Below are 21,353 nucleotides of genomic sequence, written 5' to 3' on the forward strand. Positions count from 1 at the left end.
TGCCCTGTATTGGTAGCATGGAATATTGCTACACATTGGGTTTTGGCCAGGTATTAGTGACCTGGATTGGCCACCCTGAGAACAGGCTACTGGGCTTGATGGACCATTGGTCTGACCCAATAAGGCTATTCTTTTCTTATTTCAGCGTCCATGGTGGAACGTACAATGTTAAGCATATTTTCAAATAATCTGGCAGACAATCATAAACACCCTGATGTATAAGTTTCAGAACTTTGAATTTAATGCAAAATGCCAATGCAATCTCTTCAAAATAGGCTCATAACGAGCCACTCCCATAAGCAATTGGGCAGTAGAATTTTATGTCATTTGTAATTCTTTGATATGCAGCAGTGGTAAACCCAAATAGATACCATTACAGAAATCTACCTGTGATAATACATCATCTATTTGCGTGACTATTAGTAAAAACATTTTGAATGTCTTTTCCTGGTGGCATGATGCCCTGAGGTTTACTTTAATTCTATTCATTTTCCATAGATGCACAGAGATTGTACAGAATTGTTTCCATCTCCTTCTTTTTATACTTCACAACAACAATAAAACAAAGATGCTTTCCTGTAGCAGGTGTTCTCTGAGAAAAGCAGGCATATATTCTCATATGTGGGTGACATCATCCACGGAACCCGGTACGGACACTACCAAGTGCACTCTCACTTTAAATTTTTTTAGACAGTGCCCATACCACAAACATGGAAGTGCCTTCCTGTCCAACGTTGGCTTGCTGGACCATCAGTTCAGTAACAAAATTAAGAAGCAAACTTGAGGAGGTGGACAGGTTGTGAGAATATATGACTGCTGTCCTCGGAGAACACCTGCTTTCTTTGAGAACAAGCAGGCATAAAATTCTCACATGTGGGACTCCCAAGAAAGTAAAAAGATTCTGCAGAACTCCTTATCCAAAATGACTGTCTCTTCTGCAGTTTTGTTCTGAACAGTAGTGAGGTAAAGGTAAGTAAGTAGAAGCATTACAGATGTCCTCAAAAGATGCAGAACTTGGACATTGTGGACTGCTACACAGCCCTGCTGTGTCAGTCCAGCCTGAGTGTACTTGAAGGAGATACAAAGATCACAGTTGTTTTAGTATAGATTTAAAATAAATGGATGTGTAAATCTGGTAGTCCATAATTTTATTAAGGTGCATATGCACTTGCCAAAAGAGTCTAATGTTCTGGCTTCTCTGCCTGAAGAAGCAGAACTGTAAGATCATGAGCTGCTTGAACACTTGAGGGCAGTTTCCACAACTAATGAATAGTACTGAAGTTGAGTTCTGTCAGATCCTGGACATTCTGTACATTGTGTCTATTTCTAGGAGCTACGGGGACTGATAGGGGAGTTTCCCACTTTTTAAACAAAGTATCTTTCATGACTTTGTGTAAGGGTACCTTAATGCACTTATTTGTTGGTGCTTCAAAACCAAGGAATTTGAAAAGTTCAGAAAGAGGTTCCTCCTCTGTTTATATTTTAATGGGTAAAACCTGCCCCATCTGTCTTATAAAGCCAGTAAAATATATACTCTCTGGTGCAGATGTGTGTTGCTGAGGAGGAGGCAAAGGATCAGAACATATACTTTAGGCTGCTGAGTATTCTGGCAACTCCTCACCTGAATGGATGGAGATTTCTGAGTCAGATTCCTCAAAGTGAATCAGGAAGTGAGCATCGAGAAGAACGTTGACTGTGCACTGAGGTCCAAGTGGTTGTTCCAAGTCAGGAGATAACTCCTCCACTAATCTAATCTAATCCTTAGGTTTGTATACCGCATCATCTCCATGTTCATAGAGCTCGGCGCGGTTTACAGTAGAAGAAATAGGAAGGAACTACAACAGAGGGTTAGAGGTAGAAGTGTGAAGAAAATTTAGAGGACTTGGGATGCCAAGATATAAGAGTTTCCTTGATTCCTAAGTTGGAGGGAGACTTACATTTTTTGATGTTTGCAGAAAACTTGGAGAGAGCTCAAGTTCCGAAGAGGGGAGGTAAGGTGTTCCAGAGCTCAGTGATTTGAAGTGGAGGGAGGTCCCTAGCTTTCCTGTGTGGGAAATGCCTTTTAGCGAGGGGAAGGATAGTTTTAATTTGTGGGAGAATCTGGTGGTATTAGGGTTTGAGGAATTCCAAGAAAGAGGGATAAAGGGAGGGAGGATACCGTGTAGGATTTTGAAAGCTAAACAGGCGCATTTATAGTGGACCCTGGCGATTATCGGAAGCCAGTGGAGCTTGGACAGGAGCGGGGAGACATGGTCAAATTTACTTTTAGCGAAGATGAGCTTGGCCGCGGCATTCTGAATCTGTTGGAATCTGTGGAGGTTTTTCTTAGTTAGGCTTAAGTAGATAGAGTTGCAATAGTCCAATCTGGAAAGGATGATGGATTGGACAAGGAGGGTTAAATGTTTTTGATGGAAGCAGGATCTAACTTTCCTCAGCATGTGAAGGCTGAAAAAGCATTTTTTTTAAAACCAAGGATTGGAGGTGGACATTGAAGGACAATGTGGAATCGATGATGACGCCCAAGACCTTGTTCGAGAACTCAAGCTGCAGAGAGGAGCCAGAGGGTAGTGGGATGGAGGTGGGTAGGTGGTCTAGTTTTGGTCCGAGCCAGAGAAGAATTGTTTTGGACTCATTCAATTTCATTTGCACAGTGTGGGCCCAAGATTGAAGGTTCATTATACAAAAGGATATATTCTTAGACAGGTCAGTGAGGTTCGAATCGGTCTCGAGGAGGACAAGGATGTCGTCTGCATAAGTGTAAATTGTTTCAAGTGGGGATAGGTGGAGGAGTTTTAGGGAGGACATATAGATGTTGAAAAGGAAAGGAGATAGTGAAGAGCCTTGCGGGACTCCACAATTCGGTTTCCAGGGGGAGGATGAGGTGCCATTCATGTTAACAATGTAAGAACGAGAGTGGAGGAATTTAGAAAACCAATCTAGGACTGTGGAGTTGATGCCAATCTCAGAGAGTTGGTAAACAAGAATATAATGGTGGACAACGTCGAAAGCAGCAGAAAGGTCAAATTGTAGGAGGATGGCAAACTTGTTTCGAGAGTGAAGTTGTTGAACCCTTGAAATCAGGGAAGACAGTAGGGATTTGGTGCTGAAGTTGGGACGAAAGCCATATTGATAGGGTAGAAGAATAGAGAATAGAGAATCTCTCCAAGTATGATGAGAGTTGGGTAGAAATAATGGACTCTAGCATCTTGGTTAGAAAAGGGATATTTGCAATTGGGCGATAGCTGGATGGTATGGAAGGGTCAAGGTCAGATTTTTTCAGTAGTGGGGTCAAGGCGATATGACCCATTTCTGGGGAGAAATGGCCCGACTGAAGGGCGAAGTTTATGAGATTGGTGATAGAAGAGATAGCCTGAGCGGGAATGTTCTCGTATAGGTAGGAGGGGAATGGGTCCAAGGAGCAGTTACAGGATTTCAGTTTGAGGCAGAGATTGAGGACCAGGGATTCAGATACGCGCTCAAATGTGGTCCAGGATCTGTCAGCTGGGATAGGGTTGGAGACCATTAGGGTGGGAGTGGAATCGGTGGGCACTAGGGAGTTGTAGGAGACTGAAGAGGGAAGGAGCATCTCAAGGAGGAAACCTTATCGTTGAAGAATTTTGCTAGAACATCAGCTGAGGGAGAGGAGGGGAGCATGGTGGGGTTTCTTTTGGAGGTTAGGGAGCGTCAGATGTTGAATAGTGTACTGCTCTGATTGTTGGACCTGGAGATTTTGTCACCATAGAAGTTCTTTCTTGCTTTTTTTAGCGATGTGTTGTACAGCTTGTTATTGACTCTCCAGGACTGTCTGTCTATGGGACTAGATTAGATTAGATTAGATCTGCAGTAGCCCCAAAAGCTCTTGTCTGAGCAAAGCCCAGATGCCCTGGGCGCCAACCCCTCTCGCTACACCATTGGCTGCTTGGTACCGTCTTTGAAATGTAGAGAAAAATGGCTGACACAAAATCAAAGGGCTCAATGGCTCAGGGAGCTCAAGTAAAAAATATTCTGAAAACGATCATTGTTCCCAGAATGGAAAAAAGGCTAACAAAATTAAACTAAAGTTGGTACAAATAAAAGAATAAAAAGTGAGAATGACAAAAAGAAAGAAAAATGACAAAAACTATGAAAAATAGACAAGAAGGCACAAAAAAGTCAAAAAGTTTGACATGCTGAAAAGAGCACTGAAGACACAGGTTTTAAGCTTTGCAGAAAATGAATAACTGTTGATCCTATGAGCCAATGCCAGGAGGGAAGGCATGGCTTGTACATGGCACAGGCACTGCCTTAAAAAATTTAAAGTGACAGTGCACTTGGCAGTGTCCATACTGAGTTCTATGGATGACATCATCCACATGTGGGAATTACACCTGCTTGTTCTTGGAGAAAAGCAATAACAAAAGGTTAACATCTGACGTGACAAAATACAATTTTTTGTCAGATTATTTTTTTCTCTTTGAAATGAAACACTTTTATTCTGGAAAGAAATATTAAAAGCATAAGATACATACAATATAGGCCATAGCAAAGGAATCCAATTCCATCTTTCCAAGATGTCCACAAAATATGATGTTTATAAAAGATGGACATAACTCCAAGATCTGAATCAGGAACTAACATGAAAATAGAGAAATAAGAAAACAGTGAACTTTCATTCTGAGACACCTAATCCTTCTGAGAGTTGTAGAAAGTTGATAAATTGCTCATCAATGATTATCATATTACTGACATCTTAACTTTAGATTGTTGTCGAGCATTAATCTCACACACACACGCATGCACACACACACACACACACACACACACCCCGCACACACCCATGCCAGTGCAGTATGGAACTGTCAGCTTCGTGATCCCCACAGCAACACAAACAATCCAAGGTCCTTGTTTAACATATGAAGAGCTAAGGGAAGAAAAACCACACAAACGCATAAGGATTACAGTATTGTAAAAAAAAATTCACAAAGGTTTTCTGAAGGCAAGATCTGGTCAGTTTAAAGACAATTAAATTCTCAGGTCCATCTCAAAAATTCTTTGCAAGCCTTGTGCCTTTTTATTAGAATTCAGATCAAAATTGCACAAGTAGCTATCAATCAACATGTCATCTGACACAATATGTCACCTGATGCAGTACATAATATATATGCAATGCATTGAAAATAGTATATTCTATATCACCCACCCCCTATCTCTCTATCTTTATCATCTAGCTATAGGTGGATAAATAGCCTCAGAACTAAAGTATCTGCATGTTGGATATAGCAGCACAATTCATCAGAATACTGAACATGAGACTTTGAACTTATACGGTACAAAAAGGGGGCCTTCTCTATTCGGTGGATAGCTTTACCTTTCAATAGAAATGGTGCCATTCCATATTCTTATTAAGGCCATTTGGAATCAAAGTGTTCAATGTATAAATCCATTTCTGGTCTTTTTGAGCCAGATATCTGCTGAATTCCCCTCCTCGCCGCCGCCATCTTTTGTAATCGCTACGGGAAAGACTACAAAGACTACAAGACAGATAAGGTATGTGATCTGTTATAATATGTCTCTCTGTTAAAATACATTTATCAGAAAGGAAGAAGAAATATGGATTTTTTTTTTACTGTTGTTTTGTATTTATGCCTTAGCTTATTCGCTCTGAAAAAAAATCCCTGAAGCAGCGGTTAAAGATTAGACCACGAAATGCTGGCCGCATTGGAGTACTGAAGCAGCTTGGTGGCACAGAGAAAAAGAAAAACAGACAAGCTAAGTAGAATTTTGAAGCAGTAAAGGTTTTGAAATCATATGAAAATTTGAACAAGGTGAATGTTTGACTATAATGGTGCTTCTCTGTAGAACTAAAGTAGGATGGGGTATATTAGGACAAGTTAAGATCCTTAGGGGAGGCAGTAAAGGGACAGTTTTGAAAATAACAGGGATTGACCCCTACTAGCTGCCCCCCCCCCCCAGTACCTCTATTACTGATTTTATACACACTGAATACACTTCGGGGAACTAAGTGTCAATAAAATCAGAATAATACAATATATTATGCAGATTGTATTTGCAGTATTATGTGCAGGTACTTTAACATTTGGCTTCTGATCAGCTCTAGCTCCCCAGTACAGAATATTCCTGTGGGCCATATGACCAGTGGTATTCAGCAGCTCTATAACAGAAATCTTGTGGCTACTGGCAACTATAGAATGACAAATGACCACCAGGTTTCAATGTGCTGGCCTTTAGTTTACATGTTTGGAATAAGTGCTACCTGCAAATACCTGTACGTAATGTTTAGAGCGCAGGCTATCAACCAGGGAAGCAAGAGTTCAAATCCTACTGCTACTCCTTGAAATCTTGGACAAGCCATTTAATTCTCCATTGCCCCAGGTACAAACTTAGACTGTAAGCTCTCCAGGAACAAGAATGCTCTGAATGTAACTCACCTTGAGCCACCACTCAAAAAGGTATGATCTAAATCCAAATCAAGTACCAGGCACATTGAGAAGTAATACAAAACACTACAAATGCTACTCAGGAGCTACAGAGCAATTCTACCATACTATAATAACACTCATTTCCAAAAATCACACAGCAAGGGCCTACCTAGGAAAAGGCAGCATTTTAACACTGCAGTGGGTACTACGTTTAGTACACCTACTAGAAAACTACACAAGCCTGATTACTACAGATCGATCCTTCGCTGCTAACAGAATACCTGGTCTCGTTTACACAGAGAGCACAGATAGAACCTCACTCAGTATAAGTAATCACAAACTAAAAATAGAAATGTGTAGACAAATATTAAACTGAACAGGACTCATGAGAACTGACTGCAGCCATTTTGAAAGTGGGGCAGGCCCAGGCAGCAGCGAAGACAGCACGCTCCTGCCAGCCCATACACCGCTGCTTAAGGGGCAGCTAAAAAGGTACTGCAGGGCGAGAGATGTTTTAAAAGAGCAAGCGAGCGAGGATGTTTTAAAAGGAAGGGCATGCAGGCATGCCATGTTTTAAAAAGTAGTACTGCGAGGGGGGGGAGAAGGAAATAATTTTGTTAGTCGGCTGTCGGATCTCTCCTGTCCCAGCCTACCACTAGACCACCAGAGGTGAGGGAGTCATAGGTTACAGGTCAGGGAAGGAGGGATAGGGTGCAGAGCCTGGCAGGGAGTGTTTTCCTCCTCTAAATCTGGGGTGCATCTTATGGTGAGGTGATTCTTATGGAGCGAAAAATATGGTAAATAATTAGTTGATTTTTCTTCAATTTCTTGTTATATCAATCATATTTATGTTTGCTTGATATTATTTCTAATCCTTATGCAAGTATTTGGACTTCTTGTTATTGTGAAAAATTGAATAAATAACTAAATAATAATAACAAAAGTTAGGAAATCTTCAGCTTGGAGAAGAGACAGCTGAGGGGAAATATGAGAGAGGTTTATAAAATATGAGTGGCGTAGCATGGGTACATGCAAATCAATTGTTTACAAAAGTACAAATCTAAAGCACATGCTAGGATATCAGTAAGTGCCAGTAGTACGTTTAAAACAAACAGAAGACTGGCAGTTGTGGGAGGTTTGCAGAGATGGAGAAGCTGCAAAGTGGCTACAGACCTCATATGAATGGGAGCCAAGTCAGTTGTATAAATAGGAAAACAGAAAAGATAAGAGTTTTCTACTTGTAAACTGTCAATGGACTAAAAATGTTTCAACTAAAGTGTAATATTGTGATGAAAGTGTGGGATTGTACTTGTTGCTGGTTTCCGGGTCTCGCTGCATCTTTGTCAAGTAGAAACTGATGTTTCAGCCCTCATGCTGTGGCTTTCTTTAGGGTATGCGCTAGAATCTACAGTGTAACTTTGGAAATAGTGGGTTCACTGACCTGAATGGAAACAGGGCAGTTCACCAATTTGAATTTTGGCAGGAAAGTCAGTTGGTCAAAAATTTGAATTTTGTTGTGAAAAGTCCATAGAATTGAAAAGTCTTTGATAGGTTTAAATACCGTATATTCTCCCCGTGGAGCTGGGTTAGATGTTCTCTCAGGAGACTGTAGATACAGGCTTTATAGGCCCAGTAGGTCCTGCAAACCTTTGTTAAGGAAGACATTAAAAGAAAGCCAAGCTTGCTCTAAGGCCAAGTTAGTAAGGGAATAACGAGGCCTAATTATAAATACTGTCTATGGCATACAAGCTTTGTGCATCACAAATGTGCGGAGTTTTGAAGGATTTTTTTTTGAGCTAAAGAAAAGAGAAAATAAACCTGCACTAGCTTGGTTTAAGGCCTTGGATCAAACTCAATCGAAACAGTGTGTGGATACTTGGATTTTACTATATAGAGTAGGCCAAAGTAGGCATACAGTATTTATTATTTCCTTTTATTGTACAGGTATTGAATAGGTATAATACACTACTGTACGATATCAAATAAAAGTGAAACGATATAACTGATACAAAAACTTCACACAAATGTAAAATAAAAAGAAATAGGAGAATGTGGAGTGTGTGTTACAGCAGTGTTCTTCAACCGTTGGTCCGCAGAAATGTTCTGCTGGTCTGCACAGGGCCAGCAAGTTCAGGGGAACTCCGACGTTTTGCTTACAAGCTCTCAATACTTGCCTGCAACAGCGCCAGTAGTGGCAGCGCAGCAATTTGCTTAGGCAGCCTTGGGTCCTTTGAAGGGTCGTGTCGCCTCTGAGGAAAGCAGAATTTGCATCATCAGAGGCGGGCCGCGACTCAGCAAAAGCCCCAAGGCTGCCAAATTGAATAGCTGCGCTGACGCTACTGGCACTGCTGCAGGCAAGTACTGAGGGGAGCGTAGGGAAGGGTGGAAGCCACTTTTGGAAGCTGGGAAGTTGCTGGATAAAGGGAGAGCTGCTACTGGACCTGGAGGGAGGGAGGGAGAAGGAGAGATGCTGCTGGGAGGGGAGGAGGGAAAGGGAAGAAAGTTACTGCTAGACAGGGGAGGAGGAGGAAAAAAAGGAAACAGCTAGCAGGGAGATTAGAGGAGGGGAAGGGGTCAGGGTGGAATGGAGAGATCAGATGAGGGAAAGGGGAGAGACAGAGGAATGAGAAAGTTGAGAGAGATAGGGTTAGACATAACTGGGGACTGCAAAGCCCAGACAGTGCTTCTTTAGCTTCCAGCTGGCTTAGGGCTATCTCTAACCTGGGGGCAGTTGCCCTAGTTGCACTCCCCTAACACTATTCCTGTCTATGTTACTGCGGTAATTCTGTTAGCATGATATTTCTGTGTAGCAATATGTAATAATTTGGCTTATTCAGTTTTCTTGATAGTTGAGGGGATATATGTGAAGGGGAGGGGAGACAGGGGTTTTGTTGATCCTTGCTCTGTATTATTTGTATTAACATATGGATCTGGAATGGCCCAGTTGTCGCCCCACCTCACCCATCACCCTCTTACCTTTATGTACACCAAATCTCAACGCTTTCCTGTTTATCAGATCCCTTATAACCTCCACAATAATGACAACCTTAAATAACCACAGACTCTTATTGATGGTCATAACCAGGCCGCAGCTTGTTTATTGGGACAAGAAGTAAATAAGCAATTCAATTGCGTCACCTCCCGAGCTACAAAACATCGCAATTTTGACAAATCAAAATTAAATTCCACCTGACCCCGCCATGAAGCAAGAGTCTAGGGGGTGGCATGGACCTCCATGCCCCTTTTTCGTGACACGTGGCTAAAAGCCCATTAGCTCCCCTGAGCTCACTTCCCCCTAACGGCTCATCCCCGGATGAGCCTGCGGGGGTAAGGCACGTACCTCCATGCCCCCCCTGCTGGGTCACATGACCCATGACGTCATCTCTCAGCTGATCACACTTCCACATAACCGCTCATCTTCTGATGAGCCAAAGCTTGTAGCTCGGGATCACCGCCACAGGCCTGTAAACTACAGGCCCCCCCACCCAAAAACAAGGCTGCGGCCCCCCAGGAAAGTGAGGCATTGAAAAGCCCCCCCCAGCCCCGTGACTAAACAACCACAAGGCCAGCACCCCCCAGAGGGGCACTGCCAAGGACACCACCAACGGCAAGCAAGCCCACCCAACCGGAACCATCAAACTCATGCGTAATACCCACCACCACCACCCAGGACCACCCAGGACCACCCAGGACCACCACCCAGGACCCACCCAGGACCACCACCCAGGACCGCCACTGAATCCTGGGCTGAACCCCACAAAGCCCAGGGGCCCGAAGGAATAAAGACCACAAGAATGGCCGAAGAATAGCCAGAACCATCCCCTATCCCAGCAGTAACACCCCGCACTGGAACCGCCCTTCCACTCGCACACCGATGAGCCTGCACCCCCGAAAAACCTTCCAGGAAATGCGGACGACTCGCACCACTTGTGGCCCCAAACCTATCCACACTCTGGGAAAATCCTCAGCGGAACACACGACCCCTGACAGGCAAACCTGCTATCCCATCGCAAGGCATCAACAAAGCAGAAGCTCAGCAAGACCCCAACTCCCGGCCAGCTGACCTCCAAGCCCAACCCCAAAGCCCCCAGGACCCACCCAGAGAGCGGGCCAAAACCCAGTATCGGACCCCCATGGACGAGACCCAAACCCTGCCGAACCCACCCCGCTACCAGGACGGCAAGGGCACCCTGCCCGCCCCACACCTCCCCATCGGAGGAACCCCCTGACCAGTCTACAAAGCCCAAGCGAGACAAACCAAGTCGACAGCCCTGGACACCACCAGAACAGCCCCCTTGCCCCTGAATCTCCAGACTGTAACCCAAGACACCAACCGCACAGCACAGCAGCTGGGAAGAACTGGAGGGAAGGCACCACTGAACACAACCGCAGAGCAATCCCCCCACAGAGCGCGGCCGTCCCACACCCAGGCACACCCTCACTGGCACCAAGCACAAAGAGGGCCGATCCGACCGATCACCACCACGCCAACAAGGCGCCAGGATAACCCGAAGAACCAGGACTAAGACCCCAAGCCCATCCCGCACCTATACACCAGAGGGGCGACAAGGAATACCACGCCCGCATCCGGCCCCAAATCCAGCAAACAAGTCGTGCCCCAAGAAGTCCCCGAAGGAACCGTCAGCGACTAGCCAAAGCCAAAATGCGCCTCCCCCCAACACAGCCCCACCAGGGCATGCACCAAACAACCCTATTCCAACCCGACGGTGCCACCGATTAAAACCCCTGATCCAACAGGGGGTGTCCATAAACTCAGGACGGGACCCACCACCAGGGAACTAGCAGATATACCTAGAGCTAATGCGAGATACTGCAGGACCACCCTAGCCCTGCCTACCCAAAATGACCCAAGAACAGCGCCACGTACAGCGGCAAGCCAGCCAAAGGAGGAGGGGGAAGAGAAAGGGTCGCAGTCCGAGGTGCCTGGACCGCACCCCATATCACGCAGGCCCCCATACAGCCCATGCCCCAAAGAACCAGGACCACCCACTCCTGCCACCACCAGACCAATGGTGGTGGCAGGAGTCAATGCACGGTCGGAAGTATGAAAACAACCAAACAGGAGCCAAGCACCGGAGGAACCATGATAGCAACTCTGCAACACCCACCAGCCATCAACGAGCACACGCCCCACCTGGACTCCTGCCCCCAAGAAACCACCAAGCCACCTAGTCCTACCACAACCCGCCACCGATGCACCCCGAAACAGCCCCACATGCAGGGCAGGGGAATAAAGTCCTTCAGCATCGGAACCAGGGCCCCTCAGTCCCCCGCACCGCAGCACCCCCCACGAACCAGCACCAACCAGCCATCACCGCCCCTCGCCCCAGGGTTAGGGCACTGCAAACCCATGGAACTCAGGCCGTCGCCACGCACCTCTCCAGCGGCATGCAACCAGCACCACCCATCTCGCACTGGAAAACCCCCAGACTGACCTAGTCCTCCCTAGGAGGTCCCTGAACCATACCCATTCCTAAACGTGCTCTAAGGAGATCACCAGAACCTCCTCAGGCCCGCCCCCATCCTTGGATACCAAAGAACCTCCCCCAGCTAGCCCCAAGGACACCATCCAAACCACGCCAGCACTAGCCCATCCAGGGAGTCCACAGAACCATTGCCCGGGCCCTCTCCTCCAGGAGTTAACAGAACCACCCCCGGTCCCGCCCCATCAGGAGTCCCCAGAACTACCCCAGGTCCTGCCCCCGTATGGGTGTCCCCAACCACCCCGGTCACCCCCCTCGGGAGGTCCCTACAACCCCCCGGCCCCGGGGAGGCCCAGAACTACCTCAGTCCTGCCCTCCCCGGGGAGTCCACAGAACCATCCTGGTCCTCCCATCTCAGGGAGTTCGCCGAACCCCACCCTGAACCTGTCACCCCCAGGGAGTCCGCAGAACCACCTCAGTCCTGCAACCTCCGAGGAGCCACAGAACCACCACAATCCTGCCCCCCCAGGGAGGCCACAGAACCACCTCAGTCCTGCCAACCCCCGGGGAGTCCACAGAATCACCCCCGGTCCTGCCCCCCCGGGGAGTCCACAGAACCACCCCGGTCCTGCCCCCCCGGGAAGTCCACAGAACCACCCCGGTCCTGCCCCCCAGGGGAGTCCACAGAACCGCCCCGGTCCTGTCCCCCCAGGTGAGTCCACAGAACCGCCCCGGTCCTGTCCCCCTGGGGAGTCCACAGAACCTCAGTCCTGCCCCCCCCGGGGAGTCCACAGAGCCACCTCGGTCCTGCCCCCCCGGGGAGTCCACAGAACCACCTCGGTCCTAGCACCGCCCCCCCAGAGAGACCACAGAACCACCCGGTCCTGCCCCCCCGGGGGGTCCACAGCACCAGATCAGCCCAATCCCCCAAGGGGAAGCCAGGCCACCAACCAAGCCACATTTCACTGCCACAGAACAACTCCATGTCCTGCAGACAGCTGGCAAAAGGGCATGCCACCGAAGCAGTGGCGCCCTCGAAGCAACCACCAGTCTCTCATCGATCCCAAAACCAGACCGGAAGAAAGAATGGCGCCTTTCGCAGCAACCAATGCGTCTGCTGACTCCCGCTGTAATCCGTGTCGTCCAGGGTCACAGTCACCAACGGCACTGACAGTCCTAGCCGTTGCTCAGCAGCGAAGCAAAGAGGAACCTGTGAGGCAGAGGCAGTGGCGCCATTCGGAGCAACCACCAAGCCCGCTGACCCCGTCGCACACTGGCACCCAAAGATCTGATATTCTGTCCACAGACCACCAGCGAAGAAGAGATGAACCCCTGAGACTGCCATCGCCAGACCTGAAACAAAACCAAAAGAAAAGCAGCAATTGTCCAGGAGCGCCCCAGACCCACTCCCAAAGCACCCACACCCGATTGAACACCCGCCATGACCTCAGCCCCTACTATCATCCCCACCTCCAGGCCAAGCCCCTCCCCCCCCCAGCCGGACCCCTGCCCCAGGAAATAAGGAAAAACAAGTGGAAGGAGCCAACTCACCAGGAGTCCAAAGGCAAGCCCATAGAGAAGGGGGAACAAGGCCCTAGAGCACCGAGCCACCAGTGCAAACTCCCCCACCTGCCTCCAAGGCAACCCACTCCAACGGAAAGATCCCAACTCCCGCCGCACAGACCCGAAGCCCACACGTAAGAGCAGCGCCATAGTGCAAGAGCAACTGAAAGGAGCCACATGGCAGGAAACCCCCCACTGCAGGGGCCGAGGCAGAAGCTGTATCCACCACGCCCCAAGCTCCCCCCAGTCAGGCACAGGCTGAGGAACAAGATTTAATGAGGTTTGGTTTTGATTTGATTTTTTATTTTTTTTTATTTTTTATTTTTGTTGTTGTTTGAGACACATGAAAGGGGATCCAAAATCCACCCCACCTCCTCAGCGCCCGCACCACAAGGCCGAACAGCCGCCCTCGAGGCACGCAAGACGGCGACCCGGCACTCCCTCCCTGGCAACCCCGCAAAGAAACAGGCAGCGCACAACGAACACCCCCCACTCCAGCCCCCAGCACTCCGGGATCCATCACAAAGGCGGCCGGGAGAGGGGCATCTGTACCCTGCACCACAAAACCCGATGGCCACACGCCGATGTGAACCCCACAGCACGCACACGTCGCTGTCCACAGCACGGAACAAGCCCCAAACAAGCACAGAGGCGAATTCCCACAAAGCGTGCCATGCTATCGTGCACACCGTCAGGACGGCCGACACCGCCAGCTGCTAAAACAGGAGGGAGCTGCCGGAGACAGGGGGACGCCTGCAGAACCAGAGGTCCGGCGTGCCGCTCCCCCCAGGCACCACCGCGCACAGGCTGAGGATAACAACATGGATTCCCGCCCACAAGACAGCGCTCAGTAGGACACCTGAAGCGCAAAGCTACCAGCACTCCCGACACTCACCACGCCCACCGATTCCCACTGACCCCTGGCTATCCCTCAGGCCCAACCCCTGCACAAACTCAACAAAATGCATCTGCATCTCCCACGACACCCAGCCACACACCCCATGCACAGCCAGCACACGAGGCCTAGCCAAGGCCTGCATGCACCACCAGGCAAACAGCTACAACTAAACAGCAACCCTCGCCCTGTGAAACCCCCGTCCAAGTTTAATGAATGCAGGGAAACGATGAACAAGGAACAGTAAGGAAAGGGCAAAGGTTTTGCAGGGTAGCAAACAGGGAACAGAGCCAGGAACACAGTACCTGCAAAGCTGCCTCAGATGAACAGGAAAAACCCTGAATCACAGAGACACATATTGCTCCACCTCCTCCCATCATGCCCAGCTCCTCCTCCACCCCTCCCCACCCCTTCCCATCAACTATAAGCTGATTCTCCATGGGCGACCAACCTGGGCCATCCAGCCCCTCGTTATAGTCGCCCATCGAGACCAGCTCTCGGGCTCCTTTTTTATAAAATGACAATTGTACAGAATATTGTTTTTTTTTTTATACTTTAATAAAATACATTCAATATAAAATCATAACTATTTGAGGCTTGTGCGGATGGGATCAAATGGTTTACGGGGATCGAGCTCACGGGGATGGGGCAGAGACAGGGGTTTTTATTTCAGTCTTAGTAGTTTGCCGGTCAAAAAATAATTCTTTTATTTCCGCCGGTCCATAGGTGTAAAAAGGTTGAAGAACACTGTGTTACAGAACTAAGAGGTGCAGTGTTTATATTGAAATTCTGCCCCATCCTGTATAGACTTCAGACTTTACTCCTATGTAGAATTCATTGAATTCAACCATTAGATAATAAACTAGAAATAGAAGTTTTATTGGGTTGCTGAAGATGACTTAGAGGTTCTTTATGCATAAAAGATTTTGGAACTTTTTGTGTAGTATCTTTGGTAGCTAATTAACCCCCTATTTTACAAAGCCCAATAGCGCGGGTCGCTATGGTAACTGCCCTGAAGCTCATAGGGATTTAAAGGGTTTCGGGGCTTTGACCTTGTGGTTTTGTAAAGGAAGGGGAGGGGAGTTATAAATGAGGGTGGGTGAGTGATGAGATGATTGATTTGATGGAGTTAATGTAATGAAATTTCACTTTGGCTTGTCCCGTATCATTGCTCTCTAAATTCTGCTGATAGACATTACTGCATCAAGCATAAATAATATTACAAAAAGCATAGTGGATCCAATGACAGATTTGAACTGCATACTTCTGTGCTACTTCTAGTTAAAAAAAGAAGAAGAAATTCATCTCATCTACCTTGCCTATATCTCCCATTTTACTTTCATTTTCCTCTGTGGTATGCCTTATATTGACTTCCCCAAAGGATTAAATTGCTATCAGTATCCCAAAATTCTATCTGAAAGTAACGTGACCATGATTGTAGGAGATAATCAAAACAGACTAGAGCTGCAAAGTCCCCAAAATAAGCAGAATAAAAGAGATTGCTATCAAATCACAATAGAATAGGATAGATAAGAATGACAATAGACAGATGCTGTACTATGCAACCACAAATCAACAAAACAATACAAAAATCATTCGTGGCCATGAGAAACTTGAGGCAAGTTCAAAAATTCTTCGACAGAACACAATTCCAGCTCTTGGGCCAGTCCCTAGTCCTAGATCTTCAACATACTCTATCTCCCCTGCCCTGCAACCATGACAAAACAACTACAAACAGTTCAAAACACAGCGCTAAGACTTTTCTATTCACTGAGGAAGCACGACCACATCACGGTGGCATACCTCGACTCACACTGGCTCCCATTACAAGCAAGAGTATAAGTCAAATTCTACTGCCTACTATTTAAAACCATAAACGGAAACAGCCTAGCCTACCTAAACAACCGCCTAATCCAAACTACCTCAACCAGACATAGGAGAACCACACAAACTGTTCACGCATCCCCCAATCAGAGACATCAAATGAAAAAAAACAGTACGATGGCCTTCTAGCCACACAAGCAGTAAAACTGGACCACCAACTCTCCAATTTACTGATAACGACCCCAGACTACAAATCGTTCAGAAAAGAAATAAAAACCATGATATTCAAGAAATCCTTGAAGACAAACTAACACCGCAAGATTCTTCCCAATTCTCTGAAACTCGCTCTTCTCTTCAATTCCTCTGGAAATGGCCAGATAACTTCTTTTGTAATCCACCTTGAACCACAAGGTATTGGCGGAATAGAAATTACTAATGGAATGTAATCATATAAAGGTCCACCCTACAAAACTGAAATACCTTCTAATCACTATCAGTGAATTCAATATTATAACCTTATGAACCTAAGTGTATACCAACACAGCAACTTGATCGTTATCATGTACTATATAAATAGTCCTAAGTAATTATGATAATTATTATGTATTGAAAAAAAAATAGTACTACGTAAAACGAATATATATTGCATATGTTGGGTTTTTTTTTTCAAATCACTCTTATAAAATTCATTTCCACACATATTACTTTGGCAACACAATAGGCCAATAAAATTCTGAATTTGTAAAGGATGCTGGTCCCTTCTTGACAAGAGAGAAACTCCAAGTACATATTAACAGCTGCCCCAGTCTAGTGGCCAAAGTGAAGTCTATTAAATTGAACAGTTGTGCATTTACCCCAAATTCTGTATATGGTACCAGTGGCGTCATAAGGGGGGTGCGAGGGGGGTGGTCTGCCCCAGGCGTGGTCTTTCTTGGGGAGCCAGCACCCTTCTTGCTCTCCGCCCCCTTCCCACACGCTGACGTGCCCACACGATCACTCCCCTTCCCCGTACCTTTTGAACTTTGGTGGGAGGAACTGATGTCAGAGAGCGCTCCGAAGCCAATGCAGGCAGCAAGTTTGTCGCTGCTCGCGCTGAAGTTAACAAGGTATAGGGAAGGGGTGCAGGTGTGGGCACACGTGAAAGGCAGGGGGCGAGGAAGGGGGCAGGAGAGGGGCACCACCGCCCGAGTGCTGGTCACCCTTGTTACGCCACTGAATGGCATCTTAAGTTGAATGTGCAAATCAGTGCACACAGCTGACTTGCATGCACAACCTAATTGATTAGCACTAATTGGCAATTAACACCTCATAATTAATAGAGTAGCATGCATACTTGCCTAACAATTTCTATTAGTCATGTCATACTATGTTAGCCATGCTTTGTAATTCTATGGGCTAGATTCACAAAGCAAACCGATTGTGTACCGATCGGTTTGCGACCCCTTTGTGACCAGATTTCCCTTGGACCCCATTCACTAACCTCTCCTGCAATCCGCTTCAAATCCATGCATGCAAATGAGGGGAAACGCATGCAAAGTAGACAGGGACACGATTCACCAAACAAATTTTTGAAACCGACTGGGCTGGCCGATCAACCGAAGAAGCGACTGCTGGAGACCACTCGCAAACGGCTTTCCGACTCTCTAGCTCCATTGAAGCCCTGCTCTGCACACCCTGCTCTCTGCTGCCCCGAATGCCTCTGCCACCCTGATGCTCTTCTCCAATCTCTCCTGCCTGCTCTGCCCTGAATCGCTGCCCTGCTCGTCCCCATCTCTCCTGCCTGCTCTGCCTCAAATCGCCAACCTGGCCTGCTTGTCCCCGGATCTCTCCTGCCCTTCCCCGCCCTGCGAGCCCGTGGTTTTAACCCAAGGGTTTAAAGTGGGTTAAAACCATAGGCTCGCTGGACTAAAAACTAATTAAAAAAGTTGCAAGTAAAAAAAAAAAAAAAAAGTTGCGGCTAGGCAGGCATGCGCATGCTTGGGGATCCGTGGCAGTAGATGGGGGCGTTCCTCCGATCGCCCCCACCTGCATATTGGAGTTTCAAGAATCCATCATTCCTGCCCGAATCGGACACGGAGCGGTCCCGATCAGGCAGATTTGTGAATCTAGCCCTTTGTGGAGTGTGCTATGTTTTGCTGAACTTTGCTTGCCATACCATCTTTTGTCATATTCTATTTTTACCATGCTTGTAAACTTCCCCCCTCTTCAACGAAACCGCATTAGCGGTTTTTAGCGCAGAGAACTGTACTGAATGGCCTGCGCTGCTCCCAATGCTCATAGGAACTCAATGAGCATTGGGAGCAGCGGAGGCTATTCAGCGCAGCTCCCCGCACTAGAAATATATATATATGCCAAACGACATATCCAGGAATTCCTATGAATGGGAGGCACACTTATAATAAGCACATGCTGCCTTGCTGGAGTCCATACTTAGGAGGGGATGCTAAGTTCTCAGCCCAACCAACCAATTTCCTGTGCTGTTGCTGGCTGTGAAGATTGTTTCTTCTTTTTCTCTAGCAATATCCAGAACTCATTTGCCTGAGTAACAGGATCATTTGAAAAGTGCCCTTCCTGTCACATGCTCACGATTCTTTGAACTTGAATGGTTGTTTTGCTACAACTGAAACTGATCTTTGCCACCCCTAAGAAGTGGCTGCCCTAGGTGGCCACATGTCTGCCTAATGGATAAGCAGGCCTTAGTTTTGTCTCCAGTCGTGCAGAAGACATTGGATGGAAGAGATTTCTGAATTTGGCTAACACTCTTTTTCAGTTGCACTTGTTGACCTGGAAGAGCCAGATTATCTTTTTACAAAACTGTGTGGCCAGAGTTACCAGTAAAGTGCCACTGGAAACATTTAGCCTGCGGTGTCCAGAGGAACCCCAAGACACAAAGGAACTTCACCACCAGATTTCTATAGCAAATCACCTCCACCCCATGTGAGCAAAGTTGGAAAAAGCCCCATTTCAGATTTCCTTGTCTACTGATCTTAAAATCAGGGTTTTAGGTCCGATTTCTGTTGTGCATTTTGTCAAGGCAGTGATCACCAGCCCCCAAAACACATGGCTATCTCTCCCCCTTACCAAAGATCCCATGAAGGAAAAGGTCTCTTTCACATCATCCCAGAGAGGGGCCACCTGCAATTCCCACAGTTGCTGGACATAGCTGCTGAGCAAGCCTTGGAGCCTCTTCATGCTATGGTCATGGGCAGTTCAGCTTCCCTCCTTCCAGATCTTCGTTTCTACTTACTATGTAATAGTCTATTACTAAACTATGTAATGTTTCTACTTAATATGTAATAGTCTCGGCTCGCTGTAGTGCACTGTCACTGGTATCCCTCATTCCTTTTTAACAAACATGCCAATCAGCTGATGTTTTCCTTGGTTGTTTAAAGATGTTAATACATGGCATTGGGACAGGGTATTACAACACTTATTTAAAAAGGTTACATTTTACTGCTCTTTACCCTCTGCCACACACATTAACCAACATGATTTTCAGATTTTTTAATCATTATTAAATATATCTGATATTTTGCTTTGCTGCATTGTGCCATTGTGCCTTCCCATCCTTGGTGATATTTTGCTTTGCACAATAATGAAATTTCTCAGCACATTTTGAGTCTTAATGTCTTGTCAGTTCAGCAATGGAATGACCAAGGGGCTCCATTGTTGGGCTGTGCTTAGAGCATCAGTTGGCCTTAATCTGGCCCCGCCTACCACCATAATCTCCCTCTCCCATCTATGGGCTCAGAGGAGGACAGTACTACTACTAATTATCATTTCTATAGCACTACTAGACATATGCAGCACTGTACACATTGTTTGCAGGATTCACCCCTTCGCAGATGAATCCTACTGCTAGGAGAAAACTGTGATGTCCAGATCGTGAAACTCCTAAACTGCCTCTCGGAAATCAAAAACTGGATGTCCGTCAACAAATTACAACCTCCAAAATGGAACTCCTTTGGATCCGCAAAGAACACTGCAACCATGCCCATCCCTCGCTACACTGGGACTTGACTACCATAACTGCAAAAGACCAAGCGCGCAGTTTAGGAATACTTCTTGACTCCAACCTGTCTCATAGGTGGCATCTTCCTCATTTTACTACCTGCGACAACTCTGGAAAATAAGGAACTACTTTTCTGAGTCTGACTTCACCCAACTACTCATATGCCTTAGTCCTCTCCTGCATGGACTACTGCAGCGCCCTAATCAACGGTCTCACGGCAAAGAACATACAACGTCTCCAGTGTGTACAAAATGTGGCAATCAGACTTCTAAAAAACCTCCATGCCCGTGACCCTGTCTCTCAGGCTCTATCATTGGTTCATTGGCTGCCTGTAGCCAAATATTGTGGCTTCAAGGACCTGATGCTAGCATTCAAGTCCTTGCACGACATGATGCCAGACTATGTGATGGTAAGCTTCCTCAGTACATGCCAATGTCAGAGAAAAGGCCAATTATGTATGTCATATCTATTTTTAAAGGAGATATTACTAAAAAAAAAAAAGTAAAAAATATCAAAAACAATTTTAAAGGTGCCCTCCTTGCTGATGATGAAGAACAAATTGGGATGGGTTTGTGAGAAATATAGGCTCTCTGCTTTGCTCACACGGCGATGGCAACAATTTGAGGACATATGGGGTAGGTTTATAGAAGTGGAGGGAAGTGCTGCATCTGTCCCTTAGTTTGCATCTACATTGAGGGGAGCTGGGGGTTGCGGGAGCCCTGGCTTCTCTTTACGCTTCTATTCTTGTTTTTAGGCTTCTTTCTTTCTTTCTTCTTTTTCTGTAGGTAGGGGGATGGTACTTCTGATGGTTTGGGGATATCTCTGTGGGGGGACAGGGTGGTATAGGGAGGGACAGGGTGGGGGAGTGGGGGTGTTTTGGGTGAGGGGTTCTCAATATGCCACACACTGTTGCCTATGATGTTTTTGTTGTTTTGGGGGTACATGTGTTGAGCGCACTGTTGCACTATTTTTTGTACCCTATTTATGTGTGTGTTTAAAGTAAAGAATTACCCCCCCCCAAAAAAAAAGGGACACCGTGGAGAGGAACAACAACAAAAAAAGCAGTAATACTTACCCTGACTAAGCGATTCTTCATGTGCAATGCTGACAACTGCTTCAGCATCTCCGCTCTGATGAGGCTCATCTCTGAAGAGGCTCACTGTAGCTGTTATAGACATGAATGGGAGAACCAGGCT

This window comes from Geotrypetes seraphini, chromosome 15 (genome assembly GCF_902459505.1).
Source record: "Geotrypetes seraphini chromosome 15, aGeoSer1.1, whole genome shotgun sequence".
NCBI lineage: Eukaryota > Metazoa > Chordata > Amphibia > Gymnophiona > Dermophiidae > Geotrypetes > Geotrypetes seraphini.